At 44.7% G+C, this 24,587-nt stretch overlaps 1 non-coding gene across 1 annotated transcript; it reads left to right on the forward strand.

Moving 5' to 3' along the window:
* The first annotated feature begins 3,289 nt into the window (after positions 1–3,289).
* On the forward strand, positions 3,290–3,396 carry LOC128067161 (U6 spliceosomal RNA). Its single transcript, XR_008201362.1, has one exon. It is a non-coding gene; the product is annotated as a U6 spliceosomal RNA (small nuclear RNA).
* Positions 3,397–24,587: the final 21,191 nt, after the last annotated feature.

Raw genomic sequence — 24,587 nt, forward strand, 5'->3', positions numbered from 1 at the left:
TTGGGTCTGGTTAGGGGGCTTACTGGCCTTCCCCCAGTGGCTCAGAGGTAAAGGAGCCCGCCTGCAGTGCAGGAGACACAGCAGGCTTGTGTTCCATCCCTAGGTCAGGAAGATCCCCTGGAGGAGGGCATGTCAACTCACTCCAGTATTCTTGCCTGGAGAATCCCATGCACAGAGGAGCCTGGTGGGCTACAGTCCATGAGGTCACAAAGAGTTGTATACAATGGAAACAACTGAGCATAAATGCATACATAGTGGGCTTATTACCAGTGGCCCAGGCAGGAGTGGTTCCTTGAAGATCCCAAGACTTAAGGGAGTGTCTCTGGGACCAGGGTTGAGGTGGACTGAGGCCAGGTCTCATGGGCACGCCCAGGTCCACAGTCAGGCCCACAGGTGACAGGGGCATGAATGGGGTGAGCCTGGGCAGGCCCCTGCTGGACCCCTGGACTGGCACAACTACCTCTGGACTGTCACAGCACGGGGCCAGAGCTGGGTCGTGGGGCTGCCCACAGTCAAGCCTGCAGTCGACACACCTGTTACCAAGGTGCCGAGTGGCATGCCTCACCCAGGGCCCCGGTGATCAGGACTGCTTCTAGGACTACAGGAGAGCAAAGCAGAAGGGGCTTCTTCCAGGTGTGCAGTTAGCTCTCCAGTCTGGGGGTCATTCCAGCAGTGTGACAAGTGTGACACTCTAGTTCCCCTGCTGAGGCCATGACCATTGATAAGCAGGCCTGGAGCTGAGTCCACGGGGGTAGAGGGCTCTTCCGGGCCTGCTGCTGTGGCCATGGTCCATGGCCCGGCCACCGGGATGCAGGGTCTGCCTTCTCAAAGAGGCCCTCCTCAGTCTTGGGCTCACCTAGGGGTTTACAAACTCCTACCTGGATCCCAAAGCTCCCACAAAGGCACTGTTATCTGTGATGGCCACCAAATCATTGGTTTGGGTTTTTTTTTGTTTTTTCAGCCGTGTGGGTCTTTGTTGCTGCTCAGGCTTCTCTCTAGTTGCAGTGAGTGGGGGCTGCTCTCTAGTTGCAGTGAGTGGGGACTCCTCTCTGGTTGCGGTGCACCAGCTTCTTATTGCAGTGGCTTCTCGTGTTGCGGAGCACAGGCTCTTGAATGTTTGGGCTTCAGTAGTTGTAGCTCCCGGGCTGTAGAGTACAGGTTCTGTAGTTGTGGCACACAGGCTTAGCTGTCTGGCATCTTGTGGAATCTTCCCAGACCAGGGATGGGAAGGTGTCTTCGGCATTGGCAGGTGGATTCTTACCACTGAGCCACCAGGGAAGACCCGAATCACTGTTTTTGTGGGAGGACGAGGGCTGGTAACTTCTTATTCTGCCAGCTTGTTGACATTATCTTCTAGAGGTTTCTATTGAGAGATCCTCAAGCTTAGAGATTGTTTCATCAGCTATCTCTAGTTTACTAAGTCCATCAAGAGCATTCTTCATTTCTATCGCAGTGTTTTGGATCTCTAGCATTTCTTTTGATTCTTCCTTAGAATTTCCATCTCTCTGCTCATATTATTCATCTGTTCTTGCACGCTATCTACTCTATCCATTAGAGCCCTTAGCCTGTTAATCATACTGGTCTTAAATTTCCAGTCTGATCATTTCAACATCCCTGTCATATCTGAGCCTGGTTCTGAAGTTTGCCCTCTCTCTCTTCCAACTGTGTTTTTTGCTTTTTTTTTCTTGTGATTTTTTTCTTGGTAGCTGGGCAAGATATGTTAGTTAAAAATAACTGCTGTAATTAGGCCTTAAGTAATGTGGTTTAAATCCTGGGGGGAGGAGAAGCATTCTATAGTCTTATGTTTAAGTCTGAGTGTTTTAGTGAGCCAGTGCGTCTGAACTATCAACTTCATACATAAGTGCTTCTTCATCTCCACACCAGCCTTACCTGGGACGGTATGGCTAGAGTGCACAGGAGTTAGGGATTTCACTTCTCCCAGGTGGAAGGCTAGAGCCTGCTAGATTTGGGTATTTCCCTTCTCCTAGGTTAATTAGGCATGATAAAGAACTTTCCTGGTGGTCTAGTGGCTAAGATTCTGTGTTCCCAATGCAGGAAGCCCGGGTTCATTCCCTGGTCAGGGAACTAGATATCTCATATTCCACAACTTAGAGTTCACGGCTGCTGAGAGATTCCACATGCCACAACTAAGACCCAGTTCAGCCAAATAAATAAATACAAATAAATAAATATTTTTAAAAGCTGATGACTCACCACATAGTTCATCCAAACAGAGGACAGTCCAATGAAAATTAAACTCACCTACTTTTGAGGCCAGCTCAGGTGGTAGGCTTATAGGACCTATGTTTATGTTTTATCTTATGATTCTTTTCATTATGAAAAATAAGACCAAAGACAAAGACAAAAAAAAATTAAATCCTCCCTTGGGAGAGAACTGGATTGATATCAAATAATCAAATCTGCCCAAACCAAAAGAAGTAGTCTACACAAATGTTTTCTCCTATTAATCTACGTTTGGAGAGAAAGAAGGCAAAGAAAAATTCTTGCCTTCCTTTCTCAACCAGACACCACAGATAGAAATGCAGAAGGCTGGCATGGTAAGAATTCTTACCTTTTTGCCAGCTTTTACTTGTTGTCCCAGGATCTCATTAGTAGTTTCCAGAATGAGTAGGGTGTCGGGAGCCAAGTTAGGCATTACTGACAAAATGGAGGCACGGCCCCAGCCCCCTCTCCTCATTCCGCAGGCACGGACCCGGATGAAGGAGTTAGCTCTTGTGATTCTGACTTGTTTCTTCCTTTCTTCGGTTGAGTTGGCTGGAAAGAATGTTAAGGTGCTTATTGTTCTTGAGAGAAGCATGAGAAAGCACAAAGCCTTCTGTAGTTATGCCCAGAAAATAATCTATAAAGTAACCATTGACATTTGTTCAAGGATTTTTACAAAGAATGTCCTAGGATGAGCATGTAGGCCACAGCTTGAGGCCTTGGAAAGGATTGTTATCTGAGACCTGTTTGTGAGGAAAATGTTTATGGCAAAGGAAATTTTCGGAGTTTAGGGATTAGGAATAATTAAGAATAGTTAGAAACCCTTTTAGGAGATAATGAGCTTAGGATACTAGGGGAAAGCAGGATTTAGAAAGATGAGAAATAATCTGAGGAATGTGGTATACAGGCCAGACATCAGCATGAGTTACAATGTGATCACAAGTAAACACGACTCTGAGAATCACTGAAGCAGGAATGCTGTTTGAAGGGCAACGATGAGACAATAATCTGGGTAAGGGAGAACTGACTATGTCAAACCTCTGACCTAATGCTTTAGAAAAAGTATGTGCTCACTTCAGCAGCACATATACTAAAATTGGAACGATACAGAGAAGGTTAGCATGGGCCCTGTGCAAGGATGACATGCAAATTCGTGAAGTGTTCCATATTTAAAAAAAAAAAAAGTATAAAAGAGAACCTGATGCTTGAAATAAACATGTAGTCCCGTACCTCGAGTCCGAGGCTACACCATTTCCCACCACCACCACTCATCCCTTCAGGCTGATCCCCTGGTGGCTGGAGCTGGACTCCAGCAGTAGGGTATCCCAAACTTTCATGGTCATCAAAACTTTAGGGGATGAAAAAAATATTTTTCCTCTTCCCACATTATAGTATGTGAGGTGATGGGTAGGTAAGTTAGCTTGACTGTGATGATCATTTCACAATGTAAACATATTAAAACATCAAATCGTACACCTTAAATATATATACTTTGGGTCAATATACCTTAATAAAGCTGAAAATTTTTTAATTAAAAAACCTTAAAGTCATAAAGCCACTACAATTCTCAGCTGATGGGAAGGTACAATCATTTGAAAAGCTGTTTCAGTAGGTATGAAAGCTGTATGTATGTAAGTAACCCTGATGACTAGTTGTTCCACTCCCAGGTAAATAACCAACAGAAAAATGTACACACATACACCAAAAGGTATATGACACAAAAAATGACTGTAGCCCTGTTTGTAATAGTTCAAAACTTGAAGCGGTCCAAATTTGCATAGAAAGTAGAACTTATAAATAAATTGTCATATGGCTGTATAGCAGAATAGTATAAATCTGTAGAAATGATTGAACTACTGCCACAACATGGAGGGCTATTACAAAAATAACACTGAGTGAAAGAAGCCAGTCACAAATGAGCTCACAGACTGCATACTTCCATTTCTATAGAGTCCAAAAATTAGCTAAGACTAAACTATATACTGGAGAATTCTCTGGCAGCCCAGTGGTTAGGACTGCAGGCAGCTCAGGTTCAATCCCTGGTCAGGGAACTAAGAGCCCACAAACCACACAGCCAAAAACAAACAAAAACAAAACGAAACTGTATTGTTTGGTGATTAACGTTCACATGGTAAAGTTCTGGGGGAAGAAAAGCCAGGAGGTTAGAAGTTATCTTTGTGAGGAAGGAAGCGGTGATTAAAAGCAAACAAGATGGGCTTCCAGGGTGCTGACACGTGTTTTTTAACTTGAATAGCGGTTACGTGAGTGTTTATTTCATGATAAATCACTGAGCTAAAAACATTCACTTTGCGTACTCTTTGTACAAATGTTATATTTTACAGAAAAAAAAATAGTTTTAAAAAGGGACTTCCCTGATGGTCCACTGGCTAAGACTCCAGGCTCCTGGGGGTGGGAGGGAGGCTCAAAGAGGGAGGAGATATATATATATATTCTTACAGCTAATTCACGTTGTTGTACAGCAGAAACCAACACAATGTTGTAAAACAATTATCCACTAGGTAAAAAAACAACAAACTCCATACTCCCAATACAGGGGGCCTGGGTTCAACCCCTGGTCACGGAACTAGATTCCTTACACCACAGCTAAAGATCCTGCATGCTGTAATGAAGAGCTGGAATAGCCAAATAAATAAATGAATATATATATATTTAAGTTTAAAAAAGAAGAGTACCTGCTGGCAAAGAAACATTCCTGGAGCATCATAAAGTGAAAAAGTTTACAAAACTGTGTATATGACATGGTCTTAAGTTTACTTTATCAATATATACTTATATAAATTAAATGCTTTGGAATGATAAACACCAAATAAAATGGTAGTTCCCTGGATACAGTCACAGGTGTTTTTTTGTTTTTTCGTGTCTGTGTATTTTCTGATCTTTCTGTAATAAGCCTTTATTGCTTTTCTAATAAGAAATAAAGTCATTTTGTAGTATTGGTTGGGGAATAGCAGATCAATAGAACAGAAGAGAAAACTGAAAAAGAGATTCAATAAATATAAGAACTGCATGTGTGATAAATGTGGAATTTCAAATCAATGGGGGAAAGATGGGTAATTCAATACAGTGAATTGGTTCCACCAGCTAACTGTTTGGAATCTAAAGTTGAGCTCTACCTCATACCAGATGCTAAATAAACCCTTACATGATTTAAATGTGAACAAAAACCTTTTAATCATACTAAGTAAAAGCATAATGGTTTGAAAGAAAATACAAGCAAACAGTTCCATAATCCTGGAGTGGAGAAGGCTTTTCTAAGACTAGTATCAAAGTAGGCAAGCACAAAGGAACAGGTTGACAGATTTGACAAGATAAAAACATAAAAGTGTAAGAACTATATTTTTAAACACCGTGAGCTCACAATGATAACAGCTGTAAAATACCTAGGCATAAATTTAACAGGAAATGTGGATGTGGAATGCATAATAACTTCATTGGAAGACACGAAAGACAGCCTGGGAAACGGAGAGCTTGGTGAGGGAGAGGAATTTAGGCGCTGCATCTTTGAAAAGAGACAGAAAGAGGAGAGAACCTAGATGTTCATGAATTACTCCTTCTGATTGCATGATGTGCCATGGTTTAAAAGAATGTGCTTTCAGGAATCATCAAAAATGACATATAATTTCTAAAAACAATCATAAAATGAGAATTCATTAGTTTACCACACAAATAAAGAAAGTATATTACTGATATTCACTGGAAGTTCCTTCTAATTCTCTCACTCACCACAATTATTTTCATTTCATGCTTTCCTAATACTTTTACAAATCTTTTATCAAGATAAATACACTTTTTTCAAAACTTATGTTGAATTTTGGATATGGTATCATATTGCATCATGTTTTCTCAGCTTAATATTAATTATCTGAGATTCAGCAACATTAATATGTGAAAGGTAGCTTTTGTTCCCTGCTATAAAATATTCCACTGTTTCTCTCCTCACTTCTTACTCACCATCTCTTTTCCATTTTTCATTGCTTTTATAACTAACATACCACATTAAGAATATATTAATTAATGTGTAGCTTTAAAATTTTTGTGTCTTCTACCAAAATATGTTCCAGTAAATCTAGCACTTTTGTTTTGTTGAATGATGTATTTGAGACATCTAGAATTTTGCTTGATAGAGTTTGAGCTCAATGAGTATATTTTGAATGAATTAAAAAATAGATTCATTAGATAGATAAAAGAATAGTTGATCTTCTTCAGATCCCCTTACGCTTCAGATTCCCTTACTTTCCCTTTCAGATATCTGCCGCCGAGTCCCGAGAGACACTGTGACAAGCATGACCTGGCCTGCCAGTTCCAACTGTCCTCGGCCTCCTGACCCAGAAGGCAAATGAGATGCGTGCTCACATGGTTACGGTGTGGCTGCGACAGACAGTATCCACACTGAACTGCTGCTGCTCAGTCATGTCCGACTCTTTGTGACCCCATCGACTGTAGTCTGCCTATGTTGGCTCCTATGTCCTTGGGATTCTCCAGGCAAGAACACTGGAGTGGGTTGCCATTTCCTCCTCCAGGGCATCTTCCCGACCGTGGGATGGAATCCAAGTCTTTTAAGTCTCCTGCATTGGCAGGCGGGTTCTTCACTAGTGCCACCTGGGATGCCCAGGCAATGTTTAGTCATCGCTTTATAACCAGAGGACACTGTAGCAATATGGTGTCCTGCCGAAGGAAGAAGTGATCCTGTGAACCCATATGCTAGATCTGGACGATGTAAACAACCAGAAAGTGAAGTGAAAGTGTTAGCCCCTCAGTCGTGTCCGACTCTTTGTGACCCTCAAGGACTGTAGCCTGCCAGGCTCCTCTGTCCATGGGGTTCTCCAGACAAGAATACTAGAAAGTGAAAGTGAAAGTTGCTCAGTCATGTCCGAGACTCTTTTTGACCCTACGGACTATACAGTCCATGGAATTCTCCGGGCCAGAATACTGGAGTGGTTAGCCATTCCCTTCTGCAGGGGATCTTCCCAACCCAGGGATCAAACCCAGGTCTCCTGCATTGCAGGCAGATTCCTTTACCGTCTGAGCCACCAGGGAAGTCTCAAATAACCAGAAGCCACTAGGAACTAGTAGGTGAAGTAGAGAAGCATATTAGTTAAGAACACAGGTTTTAGACTGCCTGCTTTCAAATCCAGGTTTGACATCTAGCCCTGTGACCTTCGACAAAGTTAGTTAACAACTCTGTGCCTCTGTTTTCTCCTCTGTAAAATATTATTATCCAAAAATAGTTCCTTGGACAGCAAGGAGATCAAAGCAGTCAATCCTAAAGGAAATCAACCCTGAATATTCATTGGAAGGACTGATGCTGAAGCTGAAGCTCCAATAGTTTGGCCATCTGATGTGAAGAGACGATTCATTGGAAAAGACCCTGATGCTGGGAAAGACTGGGGGCAAGAGAAGAGAGCGACAGAGGATGAGATGGTTGGATGGCATCTCTGAGTCAATGGACATGAGTTTGAGCAAACTCACAGAGATAGTGAAGAACAGGGAAGCCTGGTGTGCTATAGTACATGGGGTCGCTAACAGCTGGAGATGACTTAGAATGCATGGAGAATAACCAAGTTTAGTATATGTGAAGCATACTTAGAACTCTGTTGGATGTTATTATCATTACAGTGGAATCCAAGAGATCCAGAAAACTTCTGCTCAGGCAGGCACAGCCCCAACCTCGACAGCTGCCTGCACAGTACCTCTCTTGAGGAGGAACCAGGAGGCAGGGGAAGCCACCTTCTCAAAGCCCAGCTCATGGGGGTGAAACCTGGTCATGCTGGCTGAAAGTCACCTGCCATGTGCTAACTGCAGTACAAAAGAATTGCTTCACAAGACGGAAGCATCAGGACACACATTTTGTGCAGTTTCTCAGACCCAGCCCTCTCTGGTGTCAGGCATGTGCTCAGCTAACAGTGAAATGAATGGTACTTTGATCCTCATTCAGCTGCTGATTCTTGTATGCAAACTACTTTGGGAACCTTTCAAGTGATTGGCAAGTACAGCCTTCCAGGGTCTCCTGGCTGTGGTCCCTTCAAAACCCCACCTCCACCCTGCTCAGGGCTGATGTTGAAAGATGCCCTTCATGTGCCTTTGAGTGGAAAAGCAAAAGGCGGAACAGTATCTCTAGTACAAATATTGCACACAAGGGGCTTCCCTAATGGTCGAGGGGTTAAGCCTCCGTGCTTTCACTGCAGTGGGCACAGGTTCAGTCCTTGGTAAGAGAACTAAGACCCCATATGCCATAGTTGTTGTTTAGTCACTCAGTTGTGTCCAACTCTTTGCCACCCCATGAACTACAGCCCTCCAGGCTCCTCTGTCCATGGGATTTCCCAGGCAAGAATACTGGAGTGAGTTAACAGTTCCTCCACTAGGGGATCTTCCTGACCCAGGGATGGAACCCTCAGTCTCCTGCTCGGCAGGCAGATTGTTTACCACTGAGCCACCAGGGAAGCCCCCATACGCCACGCAGCTTAGCGGAAAAAAAAAAAAAGAGAAAAATACCTGAACATGAAAAGGCATTTTCAAAGTCTAGAAGGATGATTGCCTAACAGTTTCTTGGTGGTTATCTCAGGCTGGTTTCCCAGAGATGGAGGGAGGAAGGTACTGCATTTTTGTTGTAGACCTATTAGTATTGTCTGATATTTTTACATCAAACATATGCCACTTTTACTGTTTATAAAAATGAAGGCTTTTTTCAACAAACATCAAATAAGGAAAAATATTTACAACACATATCGTAGACACAGGGTTAAAGCAATATCTATGTGTTTATGAACAGAAAAAGTAGTTGAAAAGAATAAAACAACAGTGGTTATCCCTAGAAAAGAGCTTAATGGGATATTTTAATTTTCTTCTTTATACCCTTTCCTATATTTTCCCAACATTTAGCAATAAAAATACAAGATGCTTTTTGAGTCAGAAAAATATGATTTTTTTAATTGAAGGGAAATATAACAATAAACAGATAATTAAAGAGAAGATCTGAAAGGAAACCAGAAGGCATAAAATGTCTGAAAGGATGGAAGGTATAATGAGATCATTTAGAAAGGAAAAATAATGGGGGATAATACAAACCAAAACAATAAAGTATATACATTAAAGAATAAAAGAATTAAAATAGATGTACACTAAAATAAGACAAAAGAACAGGCTAATATACTAAAAGTCAATATTGCAGGATTTCACTGGTGGTGCAGTGACCAGGACGCTGAGGTCCCAATGCAGGGGGCCCAGGTGTGATCCCTGGTCAGGTGGCACAGTGGTAAAGAATCCTCCTGCCAATGTAGGAGACCCAGGTTCGATCCCTGGGTCAGGAAGATCTCGTGGAGAAGGAAATGGCAACCCACTCTAGTATTCTTGCCTGGAGAATTCATGGACAGAGGAGCCTGGTGGGCTACAGTCCATGGGGTCACAAAGAGCTGGACATGACTGAGCATGCACACAGGGAACTAGATCCCATGTGCCACAACTGAAGATCCCTCATGCTGCCACTAAGACCTGATGCGGCCAAATAAATAAATAAAAGATGAAAAATATGTAAAAATCAACAGCCAGAAACGTTGAAAAGAGCCACTATAAAGCAGATCAGGGGTGAGTCCTTACAGAGGTCTTGCAGGCTGGAGACCCGGGCTGAAGCCCAGGAGCATCCTTACAATGGCAAAACTTCCCTACCGGGAGATGACACAACCTTTGCCAACTCCATGGCCACCCAGCAGCCAGACGAGCTTTCCAGATCTTCCAGCTTATCTCAGAGTCACATGGGCATTTGTCTAACACTCCCAGGACTGCCAGCTCCAAGAGGGCCAGTGTTGAACGCCCACTGGCTTCAGTCCCTGCTAGATCCATCACACCCCTGTCGCTTGCTCCACATCACCCTGAGGGCTTCCAGGCCCTGGACCTTGGCATTCTCGGGTCAGGAATGCAGGGCAGCCCTCTGTGAAGCATGGGCAAGTCATCTCACCCATCTGAGCCTCAGCTCCCAGCCCACATAATAAAACATTGTGACACAGGTTAATCACAGTTTTTTTTTTTAAAAAAGGCAATGTATGTGGGAATCACCTGGGATTTTGTGAAAATGTAAATTCTGAATCAGTAGGCCTGGAGTGGGGCCTGAGATTCACATTTCTAATAAGCTCCGGACTGATGCTCCCAGTCCAGGAATCTCAGGATGAGTGGCAGCTGCTAGCCAGGCCTTCATGCCCATGAAATCATTAAACTGGGAAGAGACTCCAGAGACCATGATTTCCTGCTTCCTATTAAAGCCAGAAATCCTCCCTGCAGCATTTCTGATGGCAGAACAGTGCCTGGCATGTACTAGGTGCTAAATAGACCTTGCTGCTGCTGCTAAGTCGCTTCAGTTGTGTCCGACTCTTGCGACCCCATAGACGGCAGCCCACCAGGCTCCCCCGTCCCTGGGATTCTCCAGGCAAGAACACTGGAGTGGGTTGCCATTTCCTTCTCCAATGCATGAAAGTGAAAAGTCAAAGTGAAGTCGCTCAGTCGTGTCCGACTCTTCGCGACCGCATGGACTGCAGCCCACCAGGCTCCTCCGTCCATGGGATTTTCCAGGCAAGAGTACTGGAGTGGGGTGCCATTGCCTTCTCCGAAATAGACCTTAGTTGTCCTAAATGGAAATTATTTCCAGGAACAGGAAACTCTTCTGGTGGAGGCAGCTCTCTCATGGGTAGAGAGCTCCCCGTCCAGGCTCCTGAAACTGTCACTCGCTGGCCTTGACATGCCCCACGCTGCAGCACGCACCAAATCCTGTGGCACAGAGTTGAGGCCCAGTCAAATGTTTGCAACCTAAAACATGAACAACAAGCAAACAAAAAGGATGGACTTCAAAATCTAAAAAAGGTACAGTCACGAGTGATAAATGTTTAACTGTCTACAAAATGTAATATTTGTCCAGCAGACTATTGCAATGCAATCCTTACACAGGGGTTAGACATAAATTATATTTAATTATGGATACAGATGCATTTTAATATGCTTCACGTGACCTGGGATGGGGCCTCCTGAAGTAAGCCTGTCTCTGGTCCTCAAAGATCTTACACTCCTTGTACCATCTTCCTCAGACGGCTTCTTCTGCCATCAGAAGTTGGTAATTGTGGCCTCCCCATGTCAGGTTTCTGCTAAGATAAATTAGTCCCACAGATTTCCAGGCTTTACCCCAGGAAACACACCTCAAAACAGTTCAGGATGCTCCCAATTTTTTTTTCTGTCAAAAGTAACAGTGGACTTTAGATGTCAACATTTTTTTCTGCATAAAGGCTTCTCTCTCTCCCCACACCCTTTTTTTTTTTTAAAAGAATAATGGGAAGTGCTATGGGGAGGGTTGTGATTTTATTTTATTCTACTGTTATTTTGGTTGTGCTGGGCCTTCGTTAGGGGCTTGCCTGGTGGCGCTAGTGGTAAAGAATCTGCCTGCCAATGCAGAAGATGCAAGAGGCTCGGGTTCCATCCCTGGGTCTGGAAGATCCCCTGGAGGAGGAAATAGCAACCCGCTCCAGTATTCCTGCCTGGAAAATCCCATGAACAGAGGAGCCTGGCAGACTACAGCCCACGGGGTCACAAAGAGTCAGACATGACTGGGCACACACGCACGCACAGGCTCTGGTTGCAATGCTAAGGCTCTTCATACAGGCTCTTGTTAATGAAGCATCGGCTTAGTTGCCCTGTAGCAGGTGGCATCTTAGTTCTCCAACCAGGGATCGAACCCAGGTCCCTTGCATTGCAAAGTGAATTCTTAACCGCTGGACCACCAGGGAAGTCTCTGTGTAGAGGCTTTTTAATAGGGATTGTTTCACTAGCATACAGACTGAACAATATACTAAGATGCCTCTCTTTCACTTTTTCATCAAACTGGTTACCAAGTTTCTAATGTCTCCTCTTTCATTTCTGTTTTTGGTTTTTTGAGTGTCCTCTCCCTTTTTTTCTTGTGAATCTAGCTAAGGGTTTGTTGATCTTTTCTAAAACCAACTCTTAATTATGTTGATTCTTTTCTATTGTTTTTCTTTTTAAAATTTTTATATTATTTACTTTTATTTTGGCTGCACTGGATCTTCACTACAGCATGCAGGCTTTCTCCAGTTCCATGGGCTCTGGAACACAGGCTCTAGAGCCCTCAGACTCAGTAGAAATAAAATTATTATAAGAGAATATTATGAATAGTTGTGCACCAACAATTGGATAACCTAGAAAAAAGACAGATAAATTCCTAGAAATACACACTTGGGTCATGAAGAAATAGGAAATCTAAACAGATATATAACTAGTGTAAGGAGATTGAATTAGTAAACAAAACCTCCCAAGAAAAACCCAGGACCAGACGGCTTCACTGGAGAATTCCATCAGATATTTAGAGAACTAGAACCAATCCTCATCAAACTCTTTGATACGATGCAGCGCCCTGTGGGGCTCCTGGGCACAAGGCCTTTCTCTGTCCCCCATTTCTTTGACTATAGGAAACAACATTCATTCATCCTCCATGACCTTTCCTGAGTTCCAATGGGCAGATTCAAGCAGTTGTTAGTTAGGGAAGGGAGGGGATGTGAGACCAGGGAGAAACAGCCAAGAGCAGCCTTGGGGCAAAGTCCTGTTGCCCCATCAATAGATACACACAATATCTTTGAGCTATTCTGCAGATATTGAAATCTTCTCCAGGTGGGAGAAGTAACAATTAATTATAGTAGGCCATAATATGTAGACGCCAGACCAGTTGGACCTGATGGTTGATGACGTGGGCTCCTACTTACCTCGCCACCAATCCATCAGAAGAATGTCCATGAGCTGATCATGCCCTCTTTGAACAATGACTATAAAACCTGTCACTGTCTTCCCCAAGCTGGGATACTTGGTTTTGAGGGCCTTAGCCCACTATGATCCCCTTTGCCTGGCAAAGCTATAAAGCTACTCTTTTCTACTTTATCCAAAACTCTTGTCTCCAAGATTTGAATTGGCGCCAGCATACAGAGAAGTTGAGCTTTAGGCATCATCTTTCAATAGGATGTGAAGAGGAAGAAACACTCCCAAACTCATTCTATGAGGCCAGCATTACCCTCATATTAAAGCCGAAGACACTGCAATAAAAGAAAACCATGGATCAATACCCCAGATGAAGGCTGATGCAAAAATCCTCAATAAAATATCAGCAGACCAAATTCAGCAGCACATTAAAAAGATTCTGTACCAGACTTCCCTGGCAGTGCAGCGGATAAGAACTTGCCTGCCAAAGCAGGGGACATGGGTTCGATCCCTGATCCGCTAATCTGTGTGCCACAACTACTGGGCCCGTCCCCTAGAGGCTGTGCTCTGCAACAAGAGAAGCCACCGTGTTGAGAAGCCCAGGGACTGCTGTGGAGAGTAGCCCCATCTCACCACAACTAGAGAAAGCCCTCTTAAAGCAATGAGGACCCAGCACAGCCAAAAAAAGAGAGATTATGTACCATGACCACTTAGAACCCGTTCCTGGGATGAAAGGATGATCCAACATACAAAGATCACACATCAACAGAATGAAGGGCAAAAACCACGTGACCATCTCAACTGATGCAGAGAAAGCTTTAGGCAAAATTTAACAAAATTTTATGATAAAAACTTTCAACAAACTAGGACTAGACAGAAATAACCTCAACATAACAAAGGTCATGTATTGTCAAGCCCACAGTTAACATCATACTCAGTGGTGAAAGACTGAAAACTTCTCCTCTAAGGTCAGGAACAAGACAAGAATGCCCACTCTCACGGCTTCTGTTTAACACAGCACTGGAAGTTCTAGCCAGAGCAATTATATAAGAAATAAAGAAATCAAATAGGTCCAAACTGGAAAGGAGGAAGTAAAATTATCTCTGTTCAGAGACGACATAATCTTATATGTAGAAAACCCTAAAGACTCCAAACACCAAAAAAGTGTTAGAATAAACAAATTCAGCAAAGTTGAAAGATACAAAATGAACACATAAAAATCAGTTGCATTTCTACACACTAACAGAACAATCAAAAAAAAAGACTTGTACAATGAAAACTACAAAACACTGCTGAAAGAAATGAAAGAAGACACAAATAAATGGAAATACATGCCATGTTAATGGGCTGAAAGACTTAATATTGTTAAGATGTCATTATTACCCAAAGTGATCTACAAATTCAACACAGTTTCTATCAAAATTCCAATGACTTTTTTGCAGAAATTAAGGAAAAAAACTTATCCTAAAATTTGCATGGAACCTCAAAGGAATCTGAACTGAAAAAACAAAAAAAGTCTTGAAAAAGAAGAAGAAAGTTGAAAGTCTCACATGTCTCAATTTCTATACATTTTACAAAGATACAGCAATCAAAATGTTGTGATAGTATAGACACAAACCAGTGGAATAGAGAGCCCAGAAATGAACCCCTACACATATAATCAAATGATGGCTGCCAAGGCCACTCCGTGGGGAAAGAACCGTTCTTTAACAAATGCTGCTGGGAAAATTGGATATCCACGTGCGAAATAATAAAATTGGACCCTTACTTTAGAGCATATGCAAAAATTAATTCAAAACGGATTCAGATCTAAACATAAGGCCCCAAACTTGAGGAAAACACAGAAGAAATGCTCCATGACACTGGATTGTGCAATAAATTCTTGGATGTGACCCCAAAGCACTGGCGTGAGTCCTCAGTGGCGTCCGACTCTTTCCGAGACCCCGTGGACTGCAGCCCACCAGGCTTCTCTGTCCGTGGATTTCCCAGGCAAGAATACTGGAGTGGGTTGCCACTTCCTTAAGAGTTCGAATGCTGCTAACTAAATATCCCATATGCGACAACTAAGCCCCAGTGCAGCCAAATATATAAATAAATTTTTTAAAACCCACAATTATCATCATCACAAACATTTATGCTAAGTATCCATCATGTGCCAGGCATGTGATTCACATGTGTTCTCTCACTTAATCCTCACAACAGCCACTATGAAGTGGGCCCTGCTAGTGCCATTTTGCAAAAGGGAAAGTGGATGGCAGTTTGGGGCAGCCGTCCAGGGGACCAGTCTGCCTGAAGCAAACAGCATATGTAGAGATGAGGCAGACTGGAAGACAGGAGGCAGATAGTGAAAGGCCTTGACAACGGGCAGAGACACTCACATGATACCATGGAAGGGGGAGCTTTTACATGATATATTCCAGTGGCGCTTTCAGCAGGTGAGGAAGCAGTGTGTGGGGAGGTCCTGGTGGAGCGCCTGTGCTCTGTGCCAGGGTGGAAAGCCTGTTCAGTACGAAATGGGTGACAAATTGATGTGCAATTTGGAGGTCAAAGGAAATCAACCCTGATGCATGTTCTCCATCTCCCGCCTCCCCCGACACTCCAAGGCCTCCTCTCTGAATGACTCATATCCCCTGGGGCCTCAGGTCTCCTGGTACCTGCCCTGCTCTGGCTGAGCAGAACTGGGTGGGGCAGGGCTCCATTCTCCTGCAGTTTGGGTGGTTGGCATGAGGACACCTCGGTCCCTGTGAACGCCCTCTGCTGGAGGCTTCTGGGCTGGCAATGGTTGCACGCTTTGGGCGTTGGGCCCAGCAGCTTGCATTTTTTATTAGAAAGATAGGATGTCTTTTTGGAGCCTCGGTGGTATTAATTACAGCCTTTTGTATAAAAACATGAGGTTTCATAGAGGACAGAGTTCTCTGTCCCAGAGGCATCTGGCCTTCAGGATCACATCTCCCCCTAAAAGGACTGGCTTCTCCAGAATTCTGGACTCCTTCCTCTTTCTACTCCTCAACAGGAGGCTTCAGGCCTCCAGCCTGTCCTCAGGAGGACCAATCAGGCAGAACCCTGGGGCTCCTAGTGGGTTATGCTGGAAGCTGCTTCTTAACGATAGAGAATTCTAGAACTCTGATCTAAAAGCTGGACACAGGGAATTCCCTGGAAGTCCAGTGGTTAGAACTCCATGCTTTCACTGCTCAGGTTGCTGTTCAGTTGCTAAGTTGTGTCTGACTCTTTGCAACCCTTTGCAGCACACCAGGCTTCTCTGTCACCGCCAAGGGTGTGGGTTCAATTCCTTGTCGGGGAACTGAGATCCCTGCCAGATGCATGGCACAGACAAATAAATAAATAAAAATAAAAGCTGGACACAGATGGCCATGAGAGGACAGTCAATTCTCCAGTAAAGGGAGAGAGTGAATTCTACTGCTATAGAATTATTCCTTAGCCTCACACTAAAAGAACATCATAGTGGATCCAGGCATTGGACTATGGGGTTTTCACATTTGTTTTAGCCACCAAGTCCTGGAACCCTGCCTGCAGGCCTTCCTGACTCTGAGGCAGCTCTGCAGAGCCCAGGATTCCTAGGGCCACAGCTATTAAGCCCTGACTAATATCCCTTCCAACCATAAAAGTCCACACTTCACCATTCTAAGTCAATCAAACAGTATTAAATGAAGGAAGCCAAGTATATTTGAAAATCCCAGACTCACCTTGAAACAGAAGGGGGGAGGGGATGGCACAACTCTTAAGGAATGATATAGCCCCTGAGGATACAACAGAAACTGGTTAGAAGTGATTAGCCCAAGAGGGCAGAAGATTCGACTTCCAGTAGACCGTGAGCCTCATTGTGATACATTAGCCTATCCAAAACGATAGGCCCACAGGCACTATGGCAGTTCTGCTGCTGCTGCTGCTAAGTCGCTTTAGTCATGTCTGACCCTGTGCGACCCCATAGATGGCCGCCCACCCGGCTCCCCCGTCCCTAGGATTCTCCAGGCAAGAAGACTGGAGTGGGTTGCCATCTCCTTCTCCAATGCATGAAAGTGAAAAGTGAAAGTGAAGTTGCTCAGTCGTGTCCGACTCTTTGCGACCCCATGGACTGCAGCCTACCAAGGCTCCTCCATCCATGGGATTTTCCAGGCAAGAGTACTGGAGTGGGGTGCCATCACCTTCTCCGATGGCAGTTCCATCTCTGACCAAAAACCGCCAAATATTGGGTGGGTGAAACAGTTCCTAGAAACACCTGTCCCTTTTCCAAGATTGTTGGAATAATCCTACTTGTTAGCCTATGAAATTACCCAGTCTATAAAAACGAACCACTCTGTGTTTTGGGTCTGCTCTAACTTTCTGAAATGGACCACATTCTGCCTATGGAATGTGTGTCTCTCTGAATAAACCTACTTTCCCACTTAGTTCCTCCTTGATTACCTACTCATATTCCTCAGAAGCATCCTATATTAATAAAGCTACTTCTTACCTATCACTTTGCCTCCTGATGAATTCTTTCTGTGCTGACATACAGAACCTGATTGCCAGTAAGTCGAGTGGGTTTAAGTTCCAGCCCATGGGTTTAAGTTCCAGCCCATGGGTTCAAGTCCCAGTCTGAGTTTTAGCTGGGCTCAAACGCCATCTGAGGTGCAATTGAGTTAAGAGTCCCAATCTGTGTGTGTGGTTTCAACCCTGGGAGGCTTTGTTTCTGAATTAATGGAGACCAAAAAACTGGTGTGCTGAGGTCCATGGGGTTACAAAGAGTCCCTGGTGGCTCAGACAGTAAAGAATCCACCTGCAATGCGGGAGACCTACGTTTGATCCCTGAGTTGGGAAGATCCCTTGAAGGAGGGCATGGCAACCCACTCCAGTATTCTTGCCTGAAGAATCCTGTGGACAGAGGAGCCTTGTGGGCTACAGTCCATGGGGTTGCAAAGAGTCAGACACGACTGAGTGACTAAGCACAAAAACTGTGTTGTTGGAGAAGACTCTCGAGAGTTCCTTGGGCTGCAAGGAGATCAAACCAGTCAATCCTAAGGGAAATCAACCCTGAATATTCACTGGAAGGACTGATGCTTAAGCTGAAGCTACAATATTTTGGCCACCCGATGTGAAGAGCCAACTCATTGGAAAAGACCCTGATGCTAGGAAAGATTGAGGGCAGGAGGAGAAGGGGGTGACGGAGGATAAGATGGTTGGATGGCATCACTGACTCAATAGGCATGAGTTTGAGTAAACTCTGGGAGATAGTGAAGGACAGGGAAGCCTGGCGTGCTGCAGTTCACAAGGTTACAAAGAGTCAGACACAACTGAGCGACTCATCAACAAAAACAAAAACAAGCAGGGGTTCATACTAAGTGCTGCAAACATGTTTCTCTTTTAGTCCTCACAATTAGCTCTCTCATCCCCATGAACAGAGGGAAACCGGAAAGTTCGTAAGTGATCTGCCCAAGGTCTCAAGCTGGGGGCCAAGATTCAGATTCACGTCTGTCTGACACCTAAGTGGATTAGCCTGACTCCATTCCACCCCTTCAGCCACTGCCCTCTTTAACAGCCCCACCCTAACCACCTCCTCCATCAGGGAGCCCGCATTCTTTGTTGCTGCCCCACCCAGGTCCCCACCGTGTCCATCCTCCAAGGCATGAAACAGATATAGAAAAAGTATGAGTTTTTTTGTACTTGGTCTTTTTGGCTGCTGCCACATGCCATGCGGGATCCTTAACTCCCAGACCCGCGACCCTTGCTGTGGAAGCAGAGAGTCTTAACCACTGGATGGCCAAGGAAGTCCCGAAAAGGTGTGTTTTTACAGTGTGTAACATACAGTGGGAAATGGCAGAACCTAAACCATAGAATATGAGGGCCACTGGGGGCAGTAAGAGGATTCTGGAGTTTTTAAAGTGTTTCCACATTTAATTCAACGCCCACAGCCATCCTGTGAAAAAGACCAGTGTTCACAGCCCCATCTTATTAATAGGACAAGAGGTTTAGAGAGGCTGTGCCCTTCCAAGGTCACACAGTTAAGGAAGGCACCTCGGCCAGGACTGAAGGGGTCTGAGTACCTGGCTGGAGAGGCACTGGCTAGAACCCAGGTCTCAGGAAACCTGGATCAGCACTCCTGCCATCAGCTCCTGGAACAGCAGTCTGCATAATGGTCTCATGACAACATCTCTCCACTGAGCTCTTCATCCCCAGCACAGGCTGTTCTCTCCTCTTCTTTTTTCTTCTCTTCCTCTTCTCTCATCATAAATCACAGCCCTTGTCTAAGGAATAATTAATGCTGCTTGAATGAAGTAACAGCAGCCTCACTCCTCTCTTCATGTAAATAAGGATCATCGCTCGCATAGCCTGCCCATAGACATAGCTGAGGTATACCCACCGTTACGGAGGTTTGAACAATGCACCAAACAGGTGCTCATTACATCCTCACCACAAGTTTCTGAAGTAGGTTTTCATTTGCCTATTTTACAGATGAAGCAGTGGAGGCTCAGAATGGTCACTCATGACTTGTTCAAGGTCACACAACTGTATGTGACAGAGCCCGACTTGAACCTATGTCTACCCAAAGCTAAAGTCCATGTTCTTTGTCCCATGGTTCCTATTGAGAGGTAACCAAACTGTAGCCAGATTCGGCCTTTCCTATATTTTAAAAATCTTTTTTAAAAAAATTATTTATTTATTTGGCTATACTAGGTCTTCGCTGCAGCATGTCAAATCAAATCTTCCTTGTGGCATGTGGGATCTAGTTCCCCGACCAGGGATTGAACCCAGGCACCCTGCATTGGCAGCTTGGAGTCTTAGCCATTGGACCACCAGGGAAGTCCTTTTTTCTGTCTTTTGAACTCTTCCAGTTAACAGAATGTTTTAGCGTGCTTAGAGGTTAGACCAAGCTTGGAGATGAAAATAATAAATATTTTTTCCCACATAGTGGGTATTGCCTTCAGGCTCTGTCTTTTATTGTCAGTCAGTTCCCATCAATACTTTTGAGGTGGATACTGTTTTTGTTGCTGTTGTAGTTTAGTAGCTAAGTGTTCAACTCTTTGTGACTCCAGGGACTGCAGTCCGCCAGACTCCACTGTCCATGGAATTCTCCAGGCAAGAATACTGGAGTGGATTGCCATTTCTTTCTCCAGGGGATCTTTTTGACCCAGAGATTGAACCCATATATCCTGCTTGGCAGGCAGATTCTTTACCACTGAGCCACCTAGGAAGCCCTCAGTTCAGTTCAGCTCAGTTCAGTCGCTGTCGTGTCCGACTCTTTGCGACCCCATGAATCGCAGCACACCAGGCCTCCCTGTCCATCATCAACTCCCGGAGTTCACTCAGACTCACGTCCATCGAGTCGGTGATGCCCTCCAGCCATCTCATCCTCTGTCGTCCCCTTCTCCTCCTGCCCCCAATCCCTCCCAGCATCAGGGTCTTTTCAAATAAGCCAACACTTCGCATGAGGTGGCCAAAGTATTGGAGTTTCAGCTTTAGCATTACTGTTATCCCTATTTTACAGATGAGAACACTGAGGCTCAGGGGCTCAGTTACTTGCCACTGGCACACAGCTTGTGTGTCCTAAGATAAGGATTTGGACCCAGACCTGGCTGATGCCTGAGCCCTTGCCTTTAACCACCTCTCCTTACCTTGCCCACCAGATTGACAGTTCTTCCAAACACCGCATGAATTCTGTCTGCCTCTGGAGATGGGCCAGGAAGAGGTAAACCTGTTCAGTTAGCCCATGAGGAGACTCAGAGCGCCCTGAGCTCCCTGTCACCTTATTTCTGCCTGAGGCTGGCTGCCTCTCCCTGCAGGGAAACTGCTCTGGGTTTCAGGACCGCTGCCAGATATCAACCAGAGTGTCTGCTGGAGCCCTAGGAACATATGTGACTTGCCTATTTGGAGGTACGGAGGAGATTGGAGCTCACACTGTTTAAAAATTGTTCCCGTTCTTTCAGCAAGACGTGTATGCAGTGCTGAGCCTCCAAAGACAGGGAGAGGAGTGGGGTGTTTGAATCAACAGTGCAGGATCCCAGAGTCTGCCTTGGAGTTCACTAATGCAGAAGAAAACGGGTATTAGAGAAAGAGGGCTCTTGGTTCCCAAGTGACAGAAGACCTACCCAAACTGATTTAACCAAAGTGTATTTATTGATCCATAGAACTAAAACCTCAGTGTAGGTGGAGCTTCAGGTGCCGCTGATCAGAGGATCAAAGGATGATTAATTCCAAGTCCCGTTTCTCAGCTCTGCCCTCCTTCACGTTGGCCTCACTTTCCTGAAACAGCAAGATGGCAGCCATGGCACCCATCCTTAACAGCCTCTCAGAAAAAAGGAAAAGGAAACCCAACAAGTCAAATAACTAGTTGAGTTTCACTGACTCTAGCAGGCCTGACTTGGCTCAACACTGACGCACAGAAATAGGATGTGTTGATTGGCTGGGCCTTCGGAGGTGGAGTCAACACCCACCCAATAGCACGGACTTAGGGATTGTGGGCAGGAGGAGAAGGGGACGACCAAGGATGAGATGGCTGGATGCCATCACCAGCTCGGTGCACGTGAGTCTGCGTGAACTCCGGGAGTTGGTGATGGACAGGGGGCCTGGCGTGCTGCGTTTCATGGGGTCGCAAAGAGTCGGACACGACTGCGCGACTGAACTGAACTGAACTGCGAGTGCCTTGGGGTCGAGCCCTCGAAGCCATATTGGGATACATTTTAAGAAGCAGGAGAGGTGGGTGTTAAATGTCAGAAAGATCGAGAAAGAGTAAGGTGAAAGTCCACCTGGGGTGACCAAATGCACAAGCAAATACACAATTATATGGTTAGGGAAAAGTGCCTCAGAGCTCCCAGATAGGTTATTCTGGAAAAGGTCTTTTGTAAATCAGTTTCACACTCCACAACAGACACATTTTTACTCAGGTGAAGAAAGGAGAAGAGAGATTTGTAATTGTCAAGTTCCCAGGCTAGCCTGAAAATTTTTATTTAATCCATTATATAGAGGAAGTGCTTGGATATTTGCAGTAAAAATTAGAAAGCAAAACTTGCAACCGCGGATGACATATAAAAAAGATTTTGGATCTGAAACCTGGACTTGACTTATTAGAAGAGCTGGTGCTTGAGAAAAAGCAAGCTTAATTAATGAGAATCATCTAGCAGATGTAGATTCCAGTGGGGAACTGAAGGGGCTTCTGAGCGTTTCCAAGGGCTCAGGGGGTTGACGGCAGGGCTTTCTGTTAGGCTGAATGTCTCTTCATATATTATGGGGTTTTTTTGTTTTTTTTTTTTTCTTGATAGAGGTGTGTCAAGGAGAACGTTCTTACATCTGATTTTTACAGGTGTACAAGGAAGACTGACCTGAGTCTGCAGCTCCGCCGCGACTTAGGCCATTTTGGACTCACACATGGAATCCAAGGGAGGAGAGGCGAGCAGGATGGTCCCACTGCAGCTGGGCAGGAAGTGTCCAGGGGTGGAGGCGGGAGGCAGGGAGGGCCTGAGAGGCTGGACAGTGAACGTGAGAGGCCCCGGCCTACAGAGGAAGTATGTAGAGGAGAAAGCCTCCAGGCTCCCCTTATTTATCACAGACACCAGATGCCCTGAAACCCATCTCTCTCTAGCACTCAGCATCTCCTATGTCAGACCCTCTAGATGTATGGAGACAGCAACCAAGCCAAGCCTAAGCCCAGTGCTCCCTGTTCGGTGGGTGAAATCAATTCTCTGACAGGCATGTGAGCCTCTGTTTTCATGAAGCTGGTAGATGGTATATTTGCCTTCTCCTTTTCCCTGTGCTTCTTCCCCCACTGGCAACTGGGCCACAGAGTTTCTTGGCCTCAAACATAAATCTGGGGACTTCCTGGTGGTTGTGACTAAGACTCTGCGCTCCCAAAGCTGGGGACCCGGGTTCACCCTGATCAGGGAACTAGATCCCACATGTCATAGCCAAAAAAACCCCATGAGCCGCAGCTAAGACCCGGCACAGCCAACTGAGTAATTAATTATTTAAGAAATAAGAAAACATAAATCTGACCCCATTGCTTTATACCCCTCAAAACCTTTCAGGGTTGCCCAATGCCTACAGCAATATTTCTCCAAGTATCTTCCTTAGAACCTTCATTCTTTGATCAAATAAGTTTAAGAAATTCTCTATAGCAAATCCAAACACAAAATGACAAATTAAGGGCCCCAAGTAGTCTTTCGGTAAAGAGCTGCTTCATTTTTTTACCCTGCCTTGTTCTTTTTAGTTGGAAATGGTTGTTTGTTGTAGTTGTTCTATTTTGTTCTTTCGGTGGTGCCGAACACAGCCTATGGGATCCTAGTTCTCTGACCAGGGATAGAATCTGGGCCCAGTGAAAGCATGGAATCCCAACCAGTGGACCACCAGGGAAGTCCTTATTGATGTATAGTTGATGTACAATGTTATGTGTTACAAGTGTACGGTAGAGTGAGTCCCAGTTCCTAAAGGTTATACTCCATTTATACTTATTATAAAATATTCCCTCTATTCCCTGCGCTATACAGTATATCCTTGCAGCTTATTTTATACTCCATAGTTTGTACCTCTTAATCCTCTAACCCTATGTCACTGTCCCCCTTCCCTCTCCCCACTGGGACCACTAGTTTGTTCTCTATATCCCCGAGTCTGCTTTGCTTTTTTTTTTTTTTTAATATTTATTCCTTTGTTGTATTTTTTATTCCACATACAGTAAGTCCCCTATGTATGAACCTTCAAGCTTCTTTGAACTTTCAAAGATTTGAATGTGCCATGTCCGATCACATAAGATAGTTCACATGTCCAATAGTTCACGTACCTGGCCTACACTGTCACCTGCCTGCGTCCTTTAGAAGTGACTGTGCTTTTGTGCCCTTTACTGAACAGTACTGTATGGCATATAGTAGTACGGCATCATTATTTCAAGCCCAGGATGTCCAAAAAGAGCAGCAGTGCTACTGATGTAGCTGGTACTCTACTCAACTCTCAAGGTTGCTTTCTTGTACTGTAAGGTTACTTACTATACTGTAAGATTAAAAATGCTTTCTTAGACTTCTCTGGTGGTCCAGTGGTGAAGAGTCTGCCTGCCAACGCAGGGGACTCGGGTTCAGTCCCTGGGCTAGGAAGACCCCACGACTCTCGGGGCAACTAAGCCTCTGCACCACAACTACTGACTCCCAGCTCTAGAACCTGTGATCCGCAACAAAAGAAGCCACTTCAATGAGAAGCCGGGCCATTGCAACTGGAGAAAGCCTGCCCGCCGCCGTGAAGACTGGTGCAGTCAAAAATAAACATTTTTTTTTAATAAAAAACAAACAAAAATGTTTTCCTTATCTTTTGAGTTTGTTTTCTATGTTCAGTCACTCAGCTGTGTCCAACTCTTTGTAACTCCATGGACTGGGCATGCCAGGCTTCCCTGTCCTTCATTATCTCCCCAGAGTTTGCTCAAAATCATGTCCGTTGAGTCGGTGATGCCATCCATCCATCTCATTCTCTGCCGACCCCTTCTCCTCCTGCCCTCAATCTTTCCCAGGATCAGGGTCTTTTCAGATAAGTCAGTTCTTCTCATCATGTGGCCAAGGTATTGGAGTTTCAGCTTTGGCATCAGTCCTTCCAATGAATATTCAGGGTTGATTTCCTTTAGGATGGACTGGTTTGAT

The sequence above is a fragment of the Budorcas taxicolor genome, chromosome 21 (assembly GCF_023091745.1).
Source record: "Budorcas taxicolor isolate Tak-1 chromosome 21, Takin1.1, whole genome shotgun sequence".
NCBI lineage: Eukaryota > Metazoa > Chordata > Mammalia > Artiodactyla > Bovidae > Budorcas > Budorcas taxicolor.